We start from the raw sequence: 12,871 nt of genomic DNA on the forward strand, positions 1-12,871 counted from the left end.
TAACAGAGCAGTCCCGAGGGAGGAGGAAGGCCAATGCTGAGCTCCTGCTGAGATCTTTCAAGGACTAATGTATTTAAAACCTTCCTCTACTCTGTGAGATAGGTACTCTCACAATCCCCATTTCACAGATGGAGAAACTGAGACTTTGCGTGGTTAAAAGCATAGCTCTACTCAGGCAGCTAGTTGTGAGTGATGGACCAGGATTTGAAATCAGGCATTTAGACTCCAGAGTCTCCCTTCTTAACCATGGCTTCTTCCCAGCTTTACAGGTGTTAGCACACTCAGTTATAATTTCACCCAGAAACAAAGAAATGTGACCGTTTCGTTTGTGTAACTTCACCTGAGGCGGATGCATAGTTCTCAGCACATTTTACACTTGATCTTAGCCAAAAGGCTGAGGAGCAATCAGTACATGTTTTGAATATTGAAAAATAGCTGTGGACTTTGATTAGTGGGTTTTAGACACGTAGGGAGCCCATGACCTGTGTTTGGGAATCTGGTCCAACCTTGTCATTTTACCTGTGGAGGAATGGATGCCCTTTTTGTTGAGGGACTTACCCAAGACCTCACTGGAGCTTGGACTTTGGTCTCTTGACTCAGAGAAACTCAAGAGTTTCCTCCACTGTACATTGCCCTTGAAAATGCATGTTCTGTCACAGTGTTGTAAATGAAAGGTAGAGTTGAAGTGAATGTGTAAGATGCTAAAAATGTTCCCATCAAGATCACTGATAACCTCCATGTGGCTACTTCCAGCGTGTTCATCCAGCTTGACCTTTCAGAAGTTAGGACTGTCAGGACCCCACGCCCTGCTGGCTCTCTTCCTCCTCTGCACTGTTCTTTGTCAGTGTCCTCTCCTGCCTCCTCCACCTTGGCCTGACCTGCGATGTTGGGGTTCCACAGGGTTTACCACTGGACTCTCTCTCCTCCACCTTAATATTCTCCCTCCCGAGCTCACTGTTTTCTGTAGTTAACTCATCTGTGTGTGGATGACTCTTAAGTTAATATTTCTAGTTCATACTTTTCCTCTGAGGTTAAGATTCGTATGTCCAGCTTACTTGACCTTGACATTTGGATGCCTCGTGGACACCGCAGACTTAACACACCAAATGCAACCTCTTCCATAGGCCCTCTGGACCTTTTCATAGCAGCCCCCTCCCCATTCTGTTCTTCACCTCAATAATTGCCACCACCAACTGGGGATCATTCATGATGATAGCAATAAGGGCTGACATTTATTGAGAGTATTATGTGGCAGGCGTTTCCTTAAAGGCATTACCTGAATTAACTCAGTCTGTTTAGTCCTGATAAGAGCACCGTGAGTTCAATGATGATAATAGTAAGAATAGATTATACAGCTCCTGGTATGTACCAGGCACTGTTGTAAGTATATTATAAATACCACCTCACTGAATTCTCCCAGCAAATCCATGAGGTAGATTCTGTTACTCTCCCTGACTGATGTCAGAAACTGAAGCACAGACAGACGACGTTACTTCTCACAGCGCTCAGGGTCCCTCGGCCGGTAGCGGTGGAGCTGGGAATATGGTCTGGCCGAGACTGAGCGTGTGCCACACCAGCCCTGCAGTTTAGTGTGATTGTCCCCTTCGCACACACAAGGTGGCCACTCCTGCGTCTAGTTCATCAGAACATGGCTCCAGGTTGCTGTCTTCTCCCTCTGACGAGTGAGCAGCTTGGTTCAGGCACCATCGCCTCGACCCCTGGATCACTGCAACCTCCTGCCTGTCCTTTCCACTTGCACCCTGGCCCCGTCCTGCAGTGCCGGTTCCAACGTGAAAGCTAGAACATTTCAGTCCTTGCTTAGCTGTTCAGAGGCTTCCCACCACAGTCAGAATTAGAGTTGAGCTCCCTTCTGTGGCCAATGAAGCCCCTCCTAAACCTTATTCTATCCCCTCGTTTTCTGCTCTGCGGCCCCCAGTCGTTTTTCATGTCCTTGTGTGTCCAGTCTTCCCTGCTGTCTGCCCTGGCGTACCCTGGCTGCATCGCTTCTTTGCTATGTGTTGCTGTCCCTTCTCAGAGGACCTTCCCTCACCACCCCTTGGAGGGCTCTGCTTTCTCCTTCATGCAACCTTCACTGCCAAGGGCAGGAACTTGATGTGTTTGTCTCTTCCCTTTTGCTTTTATCCCCCCCCCCATTAGAATATAAGTTCCCAGATGGCTAGAGCTCAGTAAATATTTGTTGAAAGAAGTAAATATACGTTAAATTTTAGGCTGCACTAGAAACCTGATTTTTTCCTCTTTCAGAAAATGTGTTCTACGTTACAAAAGGGCTGAGTCTTCTGTAGACTGGAACACATCATAGGATGCTTGTCAGTCCTGCTGCTTCTGGGGCACACGGCCTGCAAGAGTCCCAGGACACTTACATCTGCATTTTCTGGTACTTCACTCTTAGGCCTACCCATCTACGTCATGCACCACAGAACTTGACCCTTGGGAGACGACTGCTGCTGGGCATGATGGTGCTGGTGTTTTTGTGGGCGGTGGAAGGAGGCTGGGCAGGGCGCTGTCACCCATGATGAGGGTCGAGCCTCCGAGCGTTTGGCCATGTCCCTACCAGGGAATGGCCATTGGATAAGGTGACCTTTAAGGTCCCAATGCCCCTGTCTTCAGCTCTGTTTCTCCTGGCATTGATTTACAAATCGAGTGCCAAGTGGAGACATTTGGATGGCCACAGTCACAACTTTCTTTAGCACTCTCTTGATGCCCACCCTGTTCCTCTGCAGCTCTGTGTCGCTGTCCCTAGGGTTCTTCTGGAACCACCTTAGCTACACCGGTACTTTAATGGCATGTTTTACTTTCCTCAGTACTAATTCTCTCAGGATGGGGTCCAAGAAAATGTTTCTTATGCACATCCCTGGAGTAAGCAAAAAGATGGAATTTAGGCTAATTTTAGTAAACAGGCAATAACTGTTAGCAAATTAATTAAGATCTTGTTTGTAGTTCTGTTGTGGAGGACAATAAATTATCAGCTTATTTAAGACCCTGTGATTTCCAAAGAACTGTCATTCTGTGTCTGTGAAAGTACTGAATGCGGTTGGGCCCCTGCTATGAAATGTAGGAGTGTGCCATTCACACATACTTTTCAAATTGGAGCACATTATCTCTTACTGAGCAGGAATAATGACTGTAATGAACTAGGGAGACCTTTCTTCTAAAGCAACAAAAACAATATGTTCTTAGTTGACAATGAAAGGGTAAACATGACCCTAGTTAATGACTGCTTCAACTGTTCTCTGGTCCTAACCTCATGATTTGGACAGCTAACAGCAAGCCAGCACAGGTGGTCCCAACTTGGTAGCGCTCATGCCCTAGGATACCCTTCCCAAGCGTTTACTCTTCTTAAATTTGGAATAACTGGGAAGCGATGGGTGTAAGGCAGCACTTTCTCCTCTGCAAATGTACAGAGGTGTTTCTGTTACGCAAACAGGCAAGAACTTACTTACTAGAATCTTCATGTGTTTGTTGGCCTGGCTTTCCCTGGTCCTGAACCTCACCTTTAACAACCCCTCAGTCGGGGAGGTCAGGGAAATGAGAATCTTTAGAGACAGTATAGACAGTACTGTTGGTGTTATAGCCCCAGGACATTGTGGGTTAAAATGACTTTTATGGACTAACCTGTGTAGCAGTGATAGTACTTAAGACATGACTTCTTTAGAATTACCTAGAGTTCTGAACAATCCATTGGCAAACAGACTTTAACCACCTAGTGTGTGGGTTAATTGGGGAGGTTTGTGCTAGGGCCCCCAGAAGCAAGGACTGGCCTTGGCTGTCATGGCAAGAAAAACAGCTACCCTCTGCCTGTCGTCTGTGGGAGAACTCAGCGTGGGTCACGTGGGATCTCAGTTTCTAGTGTCACACTAGGCCTGGTCTCTCTGACTTTCTGGTGGCCTGAAGAGTGCTTTTATGCGGAAGCTGTCACTCTGCACCTTGAGTGTCAGACGGTGTGCCAGGACCCCTGGGATGATTCTCAGGCTGTGGAGAGTGCACTGCTGTGATGCAGAGATCTGAAGCCACTCGCTCCTGCCTGCGACAGTCTCAGGTGTGGGGGCACCAGGAATATTCTTTTCTCTTTTCTTTTTCTGGAAGCAGCGATCTTTGTGGTCTTTCTGGGTCATCTCAAGCTTGAGTTCGGCTTTCTTCGCTCAGAGACCATCCTGTCACCTCCGTCACCTGATTCGTGCATCTCTCCCCACTCCCTTTGATACTGGAGCCCTACTTTGTGTTGGGCCTTTTTGGCAAGGGGTGGAGGCAGGTGTGGGCTCCCTTCCTTTAGTGCTAAATTTATCATCCCTGCGTGGAGTGACAGAGCTTTTAAGGGATCTTAAATCTGTCGATTGTCAGTCAGGTGGGCTGCACTATATTTACTTGAGATGCAGTGCTGGGGGAATGGTAGGGTCTGTTTTTACAGCTCCTTTGAGACTCTTAAAGGTGTCCTGTCTTGGCGTGTAATACAGTGAGCTGTGTTGACAGTACTACACCTTTGTGAAGAAAGAACCAAGTTCAGTACCTCACCTTTTCCTTTAGTTGTTTTGATATCGTATATTTTGGAGTGTTTAGAGTGGAAATGAAGAATAAAATAGAGTTTTTGGCCTCTTACTTTGAATGTAAGTGATCCAACACTTTCCAAAAATGTTTTTTATTATTCTAACTAAAAGATGGTGTTTTGCTTGTTTTGATTTGAAGTGCTTAATTTTAAAGACCTATGCTTTGATCTTTCCTAGGAAAAAATGAGGTGTTACTTTGATCATACTTTTTGCCTGGCTTAATTTGAGAAAATTTTTATAACCTGGGTTTAGAAGAACAGTTGCTCTGCCAGTGAGGGTTTTTTCTTCTTGATCATTTTATCTGTTTTCTTACTGTATTTTGTTTGTAATAGATGTCAGTGAGTATTTATTTGATCCTGATTTTTTTTTCCCTTCTAAACATCTAATTGAACAAATACTTCTGGAGGCCCCACTCTCTGTGGGCACTCTGTTAAGAAATTCAGACATAAATCAGAGTTTCTGTATTAGGGAGTTTTGTGGGTGAAGTTATCCTTCCTTCACACAGGATTCTGGGGTGGTCTGGGGGGCAGTGTTCAGAGGACTGGGTGTGGTTTTTGATAATGTAGAACAATTAATAATTATTAAGAATTTAAATCTTGGATATGTTTTCTACCATCTAGTTGAAACTTTTAGAAGATGCTATTAAGTTTACATATAAACTGCTGTAAGATTTTTCCATGATTTAGCTCAGGTCTGATAAAAAGATGTGTTCTTTTCCCTTCTCTGTTATATTATGATCTTAATGTCATGGGAAGATAATAATGTAGAGTTTGGGAGTAATATGTGTGGAAAATACTTCCTACCCTAAATATGCGATACCCTCTCAGGGTGCATGAGGAATCTTCAACACGTGGCTTATTTAAACTGTACAAAAAATTCATTTCAGATGACTTCATCGGTGTTTAACTTCAGCTAATTATAACAAAAAAGAAAAGAAAATGGATAGTGTCCCTCTCTCAGCCCAGTTATTTGACATTAGGATAACTGGGACAGCATCCTTGGCCTGTCTCCTTCCCCTTCCCTTAGAATGGTATGGGCCTCCCTGTGTTCTTACTGAGACATAGAGCAGACCTGGTCATTTTCTTCCAAGAGCTTCTCAGGCACAGCAGACGGCTGAGAACACTTGATGCTTGGCTTGGCTTGGAATTTAGCATGTGAACTTCTCTACCTAGAAAGTCATTCCCTAGACCATACGGCTGTTATTTCAGAATGCTGTTGTTAGGTGATGCCTCTTTATGACCAAGCTAAATATGTGGCATTAACTACATGGATGCGCAGAAGAGGCATCATGCTAGATGTAAGAGTTTGACTTTCTCGGTAACTGAGGAGTCAAAATTGACAATTCAGTAAGTAGGAGAATGGCATATTTTTCTTATATATTCTTTTTTTCATTGCCTTATTTATTTATCAACTTGAATATTGTTGAAAGGTAGGCCTCAGTGTGAATTTTGATTAGAACTGGAGTATGACATTAGTCTTGTGGTGGCAAAGACTAATATGAATACATTTAAAGAAAGGAAACCTGAGACATTATAAAATGACTAATTGAATGAATATGCTTTTTATGCCATTGTGTTTTGGGGAAGGGTATTGCTTTTTTTTTTTTTTTTAAGATTTATTTATTTAGTTTAGAGAGAGAGAAAGAGCGCGAGCGTTTGAGCACACGCAGACGGTGGAGGGAGAGGGAGAGAGAGAATCCCAAAGAGACTCCCCACTGGGCGTGGGGTTCCATCTCAGACCCTGAGATCGTGATCTGAGCTGAAACCAAGAGGTGGACACTTAACCAACTGAACTACCCTGGTGCCCCGCATTTTTATTTTTGATACTTTAACACTGGTCATTTATTACCTCATCCTCCCTTATTATTTAAAGTCATATTGGTTTTCTTCACCAGGAGTACCATTTTCTTGGCATTTTGGAATAAGTGGCTGCCTGACCGTAGATTTTATTTTTATTATAAAGACCCAGTTCTTACAGAAATTCTTCAATGAAATTAAAAACCACTTCACATCAAAGGAGAAAACCATGGTTAGAAGAACCCCCTGCACGATTTGATTTCACACTTAAATGGTGGCCCTCAGTGCCTCTGTAGCTATGCAAACTATTGTCTCAGTCCCTGGGGGCAGAGCTGAAGGCCGTGCTGTCCTTATTAGGGTGGCTCGAGTCAGGTGATTAATTGAAGATACGATTTTGTATTTGAGGCCTTGAGCCGTCTTCAGGTTTGCAGGAGACAATCTTACATTCTAATGGTATTTGAAAGGTGCATTCTTATTGTGCAGTACACATTTTAACTGTTCAGATTGGGAGAAACACTGCCATTTGTCATCTAAATTAGAAAATCAAGGCTGTGTTTTATTCATAGTTTCTCCACTGCTTAGCACTGAAGCTGGAATGTAGGGCGGTCAATTTTTTGTTCAGTGAATGAATAGATGGACAGATGTATGGGCAGATGGGTTTACTTGGTTTTTATTTAAAAAATATTTTATTTAAAAAGAAACAGCAACAGATATCTTATGTTAAATCTGAGAAAAAAATAGCCACTTTGAATCCCTCTAGCTCCCAGTTCTTTGGGTAAGTGACGGGGAGGGAAGTGGATCATCACATGGGGCCAGGTTGAGCTGCTTCAGCTTGGGAATGTTCCGGGAAGGATATTCAAAAAGGCAGAAGCAGAAAGAAGCAGAACCTCATTTGTTTCCATGCATTTTACTAGTATCTGAGAGTTAATTCAGATTTTGGGCTCCTAGAGTGAAGTCCCTGCCTTAATTTCCTTATTTATAGAAGAACCAACTTAAATACTGAGGTCTTTTTTTGCACCCTGGTTTTTATTCTTTTCATCAGTCCAAAGAGATGACAGGGACAGGAGGCAACATTTCGTAGGTAAACAGAGGGAGGCAGGAAGATGGAGTACATACCTTAGAGCCATTAATCATGTTCATTAACTAGTTTGAGAGTCTTCCTTTTTAGGGACAATGGGAAGGGCATGTTCTCTGTCTATTCGATCTATAATACATTTTATGTATATTATCCTGGCCCTCAAACAATTTCTTTTCCAGAATTACCCATTAATGTTAAACCTTTATTCATGCTTGCAATTGGAAATAATTATAAATCCTGTTCTGCGTTTGTGTGAGGTCGTTGTAGACATTATCCTTTCCATCACCCAGTGGCTCTTCTGTAGTGCTTTAATGTTGGCATTTTTTTCATCTTTCAGTACCAAGGAAAAGTTGTCTTTCCTGGGTAACTAGACAGTTTCTTCATTTCTGGTAAGATTTATGTCAGCCATCCTGAGTCTCCTTTTGCTTTTATGGCAGGCATACCAAAGGCTTCGTTTTTTGTGCATAGTGCTAACATTTTTACTGTCTCCATTTTCTTAACTGTTTCTCCTTTTAAAATTCTGTTTTATAAGATGATAAATAATCTTATTTGTTTTGTATGTGCTTTTTATGAAGTGCTTTTTTTTTCTGGAGAGAGTTATGTTTTTAATAGATTCATTAAAGTATATATTCATTAGTCATCAAGTACTTGTTTTGAGTTTATGCTTGTTGGTACTACAAGTTTCTTTTCCTGCTAATTCTGGTCAGTTTTTCTTTTCTTTTCTTTTTTTTATGGAGCCCAACACGGGGCTTGAACTCACAACCCCGAGATTAAGATCTGAGCCGAGATCAAGAGTCGGATGCTCAACTGACTGAGCCACCCAGGCGCCCCAATTTTTCTTTCTTTTTTCTTCCTGACTTTGCTGAGTATCTCCAAATGTATGTGTTCACATACTATTTTATTTAAGATCTTAAGATTGTGGTGTAAGAACTTGAAGGAAATAGAGCTGATCTCTTTCTTCCGAAAGCTAAGCTTTTGATAAATGATTATGAATCCCTTCTGAGAACCTGGGTGTTATAAATCGTTGCCTGAACCCAAGACTCATGTTCATTATCTCCAGCTATGATTATAGCCCTTAATTGAAATGTAGTTTAAGGGAAGATTTGGATCATTATCCTTTTTCCTGCTACCCAATGTCTACTCTTTTATTTGAAGTAACACTGTTTTCTGGGGGAAGTGTTACTCTACTGATCAGATAGAAGCACAGTGGAGATTTAAATTCCTGGTATATTTTCTCATGTTTTATTTGTATACCTACTTAACAGTACTACAAATTTTCTGAATTTTCCCTTCCACTTTTCTTTCTTGTTAGTATTATTGTAACCACACCTGTGGGAAGCAGGCAGCTAGAACCTGCAGGGATACAGACACCTTTCTTGATGAACCCCATTTTATATCAACCATTTTGAATTCTTTTAACTATTTCATATACAGAATGTTATATTACATGAAAATCTATGGAGATATGCATCTGTAAGTGCTAAGATGTAGCGGTGTCTGTGGGTCCTTATTCAGCTTCCTTGAACTTTATTTTGCCAATTGGTAACTATTTCCCACATGTGGTTATTGTTACAATAAAAGGAAATAATAATAAAAAATCTTGAAACATTATGCCTTTGACAGTTGGATCAGAGTAATAAGCATTTCCAAGCTTTGGTGATGGTCCACTTATTCCCCGATGTGAATAACCAAATTTCTGTGTAAAACAGCTCCTTGATGTAGAATGTGACACGGTTTGGCCTGTGCTGAATCTTCCGGTAGCGTAGCACACCTGATAACTTGTTTCCGATAATGGAACATCTACTTCATCTCATTTCCTGTATATCCTTTCCACTGCTGTATCTCCTACTTTTCTCCTTTCTCTGCCACATCTCCTGCCTGAATTTGATCTAACTTTGGATCTGTATGCTTGTCATGAATTTTTTTTGTAAGTTCTGTACAGAGATAGTACTATATTCCTGAACTATCCTCTTTATTTATTTTATTTTTTTAAAGATTTTATTTATTTATTCGACAGAGATAGAGACAGCCAGCGAGAGAGGGAACACAAGCAGGGGGAGTGGGAGAGGAAGAAGCAGGCTCATAGCGGAGGAGCCTGATGTGGGGCTCGATCCCATAACGCCGGGATCACGCCCTGAGCCGAAGGCAGACGCTTAACCGCTGTGCCACCCAGGCGCCCCTGAACTATCCTCTTTAATTGGTGGACGGTCTAGTAAATATAAGCATTGTGTTCTTTGCCATCTAGTCATCCTTCAGAACTTCTTTCCTAAGTTCAGGTTGGTCTCCTTACCATTATGAAGTCAACTGCCTTTTGTCTTCTGCTCCTGCAGCTCTTTCCTCGCCATAGCCAGGACTGGCCTCCTTTCTAGCCAGTCCTAGCCTCGCTGTCCTGTTGGCTTCTTGTGATTCCCTCACCCATGCTGGGCATCTCCTACTTTGACTGCTTACCTGGTTTCAGCTCTTGCTCACCTTGCGGATGATTTCTAAACCTGTATCTGAAGGTGGTAGGTGGTAGAATATGGCCTCCCCTCCTGGAAATGAGGCTGACTGGGTATTCTGGAAAGCCTTCCTGCTGTAATCACTTCCAGTAGAAATACTGGAGAATTAAACACCCTTTTATAATCTTTATTACAAGGAAGTGAGAAACTCACAAGTGGCAAAAAAGAGAACGAGGAGTGAGCATTACTGAGAGAAAGAGGAAGAGTGGGAGGGGACACTGAGGGGAGCTCTGCTGATACGGGTTGCCTGGACTTCAGGGATATGGAGTTTCATTAGAACCTCTCTGAAGGGTGCGGCTGGGGCCGAGGGTGGGGAGAGAACACCCATTAGCAAAGGGAGGAGGCTTTTTTTTTTTTTTTTTTTAAATCTATTGGGTTCAGGATTTGAATTTATGTTACCTACCTATGTTACCTACGTGGTCTAGAAAACCCCAGGCTGAGAAACTCATCTCAATACTTCTGGGTTGGAAGCATCAAGGGCTTGGCAGAAGTAAACACAAATACTCTCTGGAAGAATGACGCCCTCAACCCACTGATTAAGAGCTCTGGAGTATGAGCAAATAAAAGATTACTAAACATACAAAGAAATAAGCCACGATGAGTGAGGGCCACCTTAAAGTGGATTGTAGTATGCCATTTGTTCCATCCATTCATCCATTCCTTCCAAGTTTTTATGCATCATTCATTGTATACTAGGTACTATTTTCAGCAAAATATTTCCCATGGGGAATGGGAATCAGGTCTTGACCAAAGGATTTGGTACATTTGGTTGAGGGCTCTGAGCCACTGCCAGAAAACTCTGGTGCTTGGCTGGTGCCAGTTTGAAAACTGTTGATTTGTGTTAGTTCCTTTATTTTACAAAAAAAAAGACTTGAGATCGCAGTGGTCAAATAATCTGCCCAGGATATGAACCTCAGTTTCCTTGTCTGTAGAATGGGGATAGTATCAATCCCAAAGGGGAGCTATGACAAGGAAAGTTTAACTAGCACATCGTCTACCACAAATAGGCCTATTCTTCCTTCTCCTTCCCTCAGATAGTCACAGATAATACGGAGACTCAGTCCTCTTGATTTTCAGCCCAAATGCTTTTCTTTTGCTGGTTTGACTCTATAAGATCTTTGATTGTCCAAGCCCATACAGAGTCCCACATTTTTTTTTTTTAATATGATTCTTTTTTTTTTTAAGATTTTATTTATTTATTTGACAGAGATAGAGACAGCCAGCGAGAGAGGGAACACAAGCAGGGGGAGTGGGCGAGGAAGAAGCAGGCTCATAGCGGAGGAGCCTGATGTGGGGCTCGATCCCAGAACGCCGGGATCACGCCCTGAGCCGAAGGCAGACGCTTAACCGCTGTGCCACCCAGGCGCCCCCAGAGTCCCACATTTTCACTATTAATTGTTCTATGATCATTTCATGTTTATTAGTTTTGCTTCCATGGCTAGATTGTGAACTGTTTAATAAGTCCAGGGATCAGATTTTGTGTTTTTATATTAACTTTATATTATCTAGTCTTTGGTTGGTTTCTTGGTAGTTGTTTTATAGTATTCATTTATTGTGGCTTGATTAAGCATGTAATGCCATTGTTACGAGGAAATAAAAATAGTTCTGTCCAGAAGTCATTATGGTCCTTACGTGAGAGTTTTGGCAAAGTAAAGAAATCCTTTTGCTGGCCGCTTATGAGGTAGATGTCTGTATTCTCTCTCTATCCCTGATTGCTGAGATGATTCCCCCCTGGTTTTCTGCTGCAGTTTTCTTTACAGTGCAGGACTGCTCATTCATTTGGCGCCAGGCTTGTTCATCAGTGCTGCTCATCAGTCTGGGGCGCTCTCTGTGTGCTGAAAATTCCTAATACCCCACAACTGCTTCTGTAGCCCCAAGCACATGTTTGCCACTGCAGATGTGTCCGTTTGTATGGGCATAGGGTCGTCAGTTTGCTCTGGTCCTTTGCCTCCCTGCCCTCTGCCCCGCCCTCTGCCCCAGGACAAGGCCCTGAAGAACTGTTGGGCTTGCGTTCTGTGTCCATCTGTTGGCCGAGGGTCAGGCACTCCTGCTTACCATTGGAACCAGGGAGGAATCACTTGGAAGTGATCCCTCCCATAGAACCCATCTGAGGCTGGGCCAGAGCCAGGACTCTGTTTTCTGTGCAGTTGCTGGCTGCATTTCAGCCATCCATTTGAGCCCTTTCTATATGAAAAACATGAAAGTGCCAGGGGATTATTTTTGCAAGCAAAAAAGATGGCAGCAGATGTGAAAACAGATTTACTCATCATGATGTAAATTGGTGCTTTGTTTTCATTTTTGTTTAACAATAAATAGGTATTCATGAAAATATTTGGCTGTAAAAATTAAGAAAAATAACAAATTGCGATTATCTGTTATAATCCAATTCAGTTTCTTTGGAAAGAACTTCAAGTTGTAAGTTAAAAAATTTGCTGAAATTTATGTTGGTATTGCAATAAGCTGAATAAGTTTTGAGAACCGAAAGACATATTAATATTCAGATTTACTATAATCATTTGTACCTGTTTTGTACAGATAAATTGATTTCCAGGAATATGGAATGTGGTGGCGAAACTAACGTACAGTTGTTCTGCCACATCCTTTATTTTTCTCTGGCAGTTATTTTTATGTTTTTTCTTTTTTACAAAGGAAGTTGTTTATATTTTGTGTTTCCTCTGTAGCTATGACTGGGAGGGTAATTTCTTCACTACACCTAAACTTGTTTGTTCTTTTTTTTTTTTTTTTTAAAAGATTTATTTATTTATTTATTTGACAGAGACAGCCAGCGAGAGAGGGAACACAGCAGGGGGAGTGGGAGAGGAAGAAGCAGGCTCCCAGCGGAGGAGCCCGATGTGGGGCTCGATTCCGGAACACCAGGATCACGCCCTGAGCCGAAGGCAGACGCTTTAACGACTGCGCTACCCAGGCACCCCTAAA

The 12,871-nt window shown here is 42.4% G+C and overlaps 1 protein-coding gene across 5 annotated transcripts in view; it reads left to right on the forward strand.

Moving 5' to 3' along the window:
* Window positions 1-12,871, forward strand: part of TULP4 (TUB like protein 4) — a 230,431-nt gene that overhangs the window by 25,752 nt on the left and 191,808 nt on the right. The window contains exon 2 of one of the 5 annotated variants that reach the window (XM_087865626.1): window positions 2,263-2,395. The exons of the other annotated variants lie outside the window; for them this stretch is intronic. The gene's annotated coding sequence lies outside the window, so the exon portion shown is untranslated. The remainder of the gene's footprint in view (window positions 1-2,262; window positions 2,396-12,871) is intronic. 5 annotated transcript variants of the gene reach the window in all.

The sequence above is a fragment of the Ursus americanus genome, chromosome 11, assembly GCF_024610735.1.
Source record: "Ursus americanus isolate L20-20 chromosome 11, mUrsAme1.1.p, whole genome shotgun sequence".
In the NCBI taxonomy this organism is placed as follows: Eukaryota; Metazoa; Chordata; class Mammalia; order Carnivora; family Ursidae; genus Ursus; species Ursus americanus.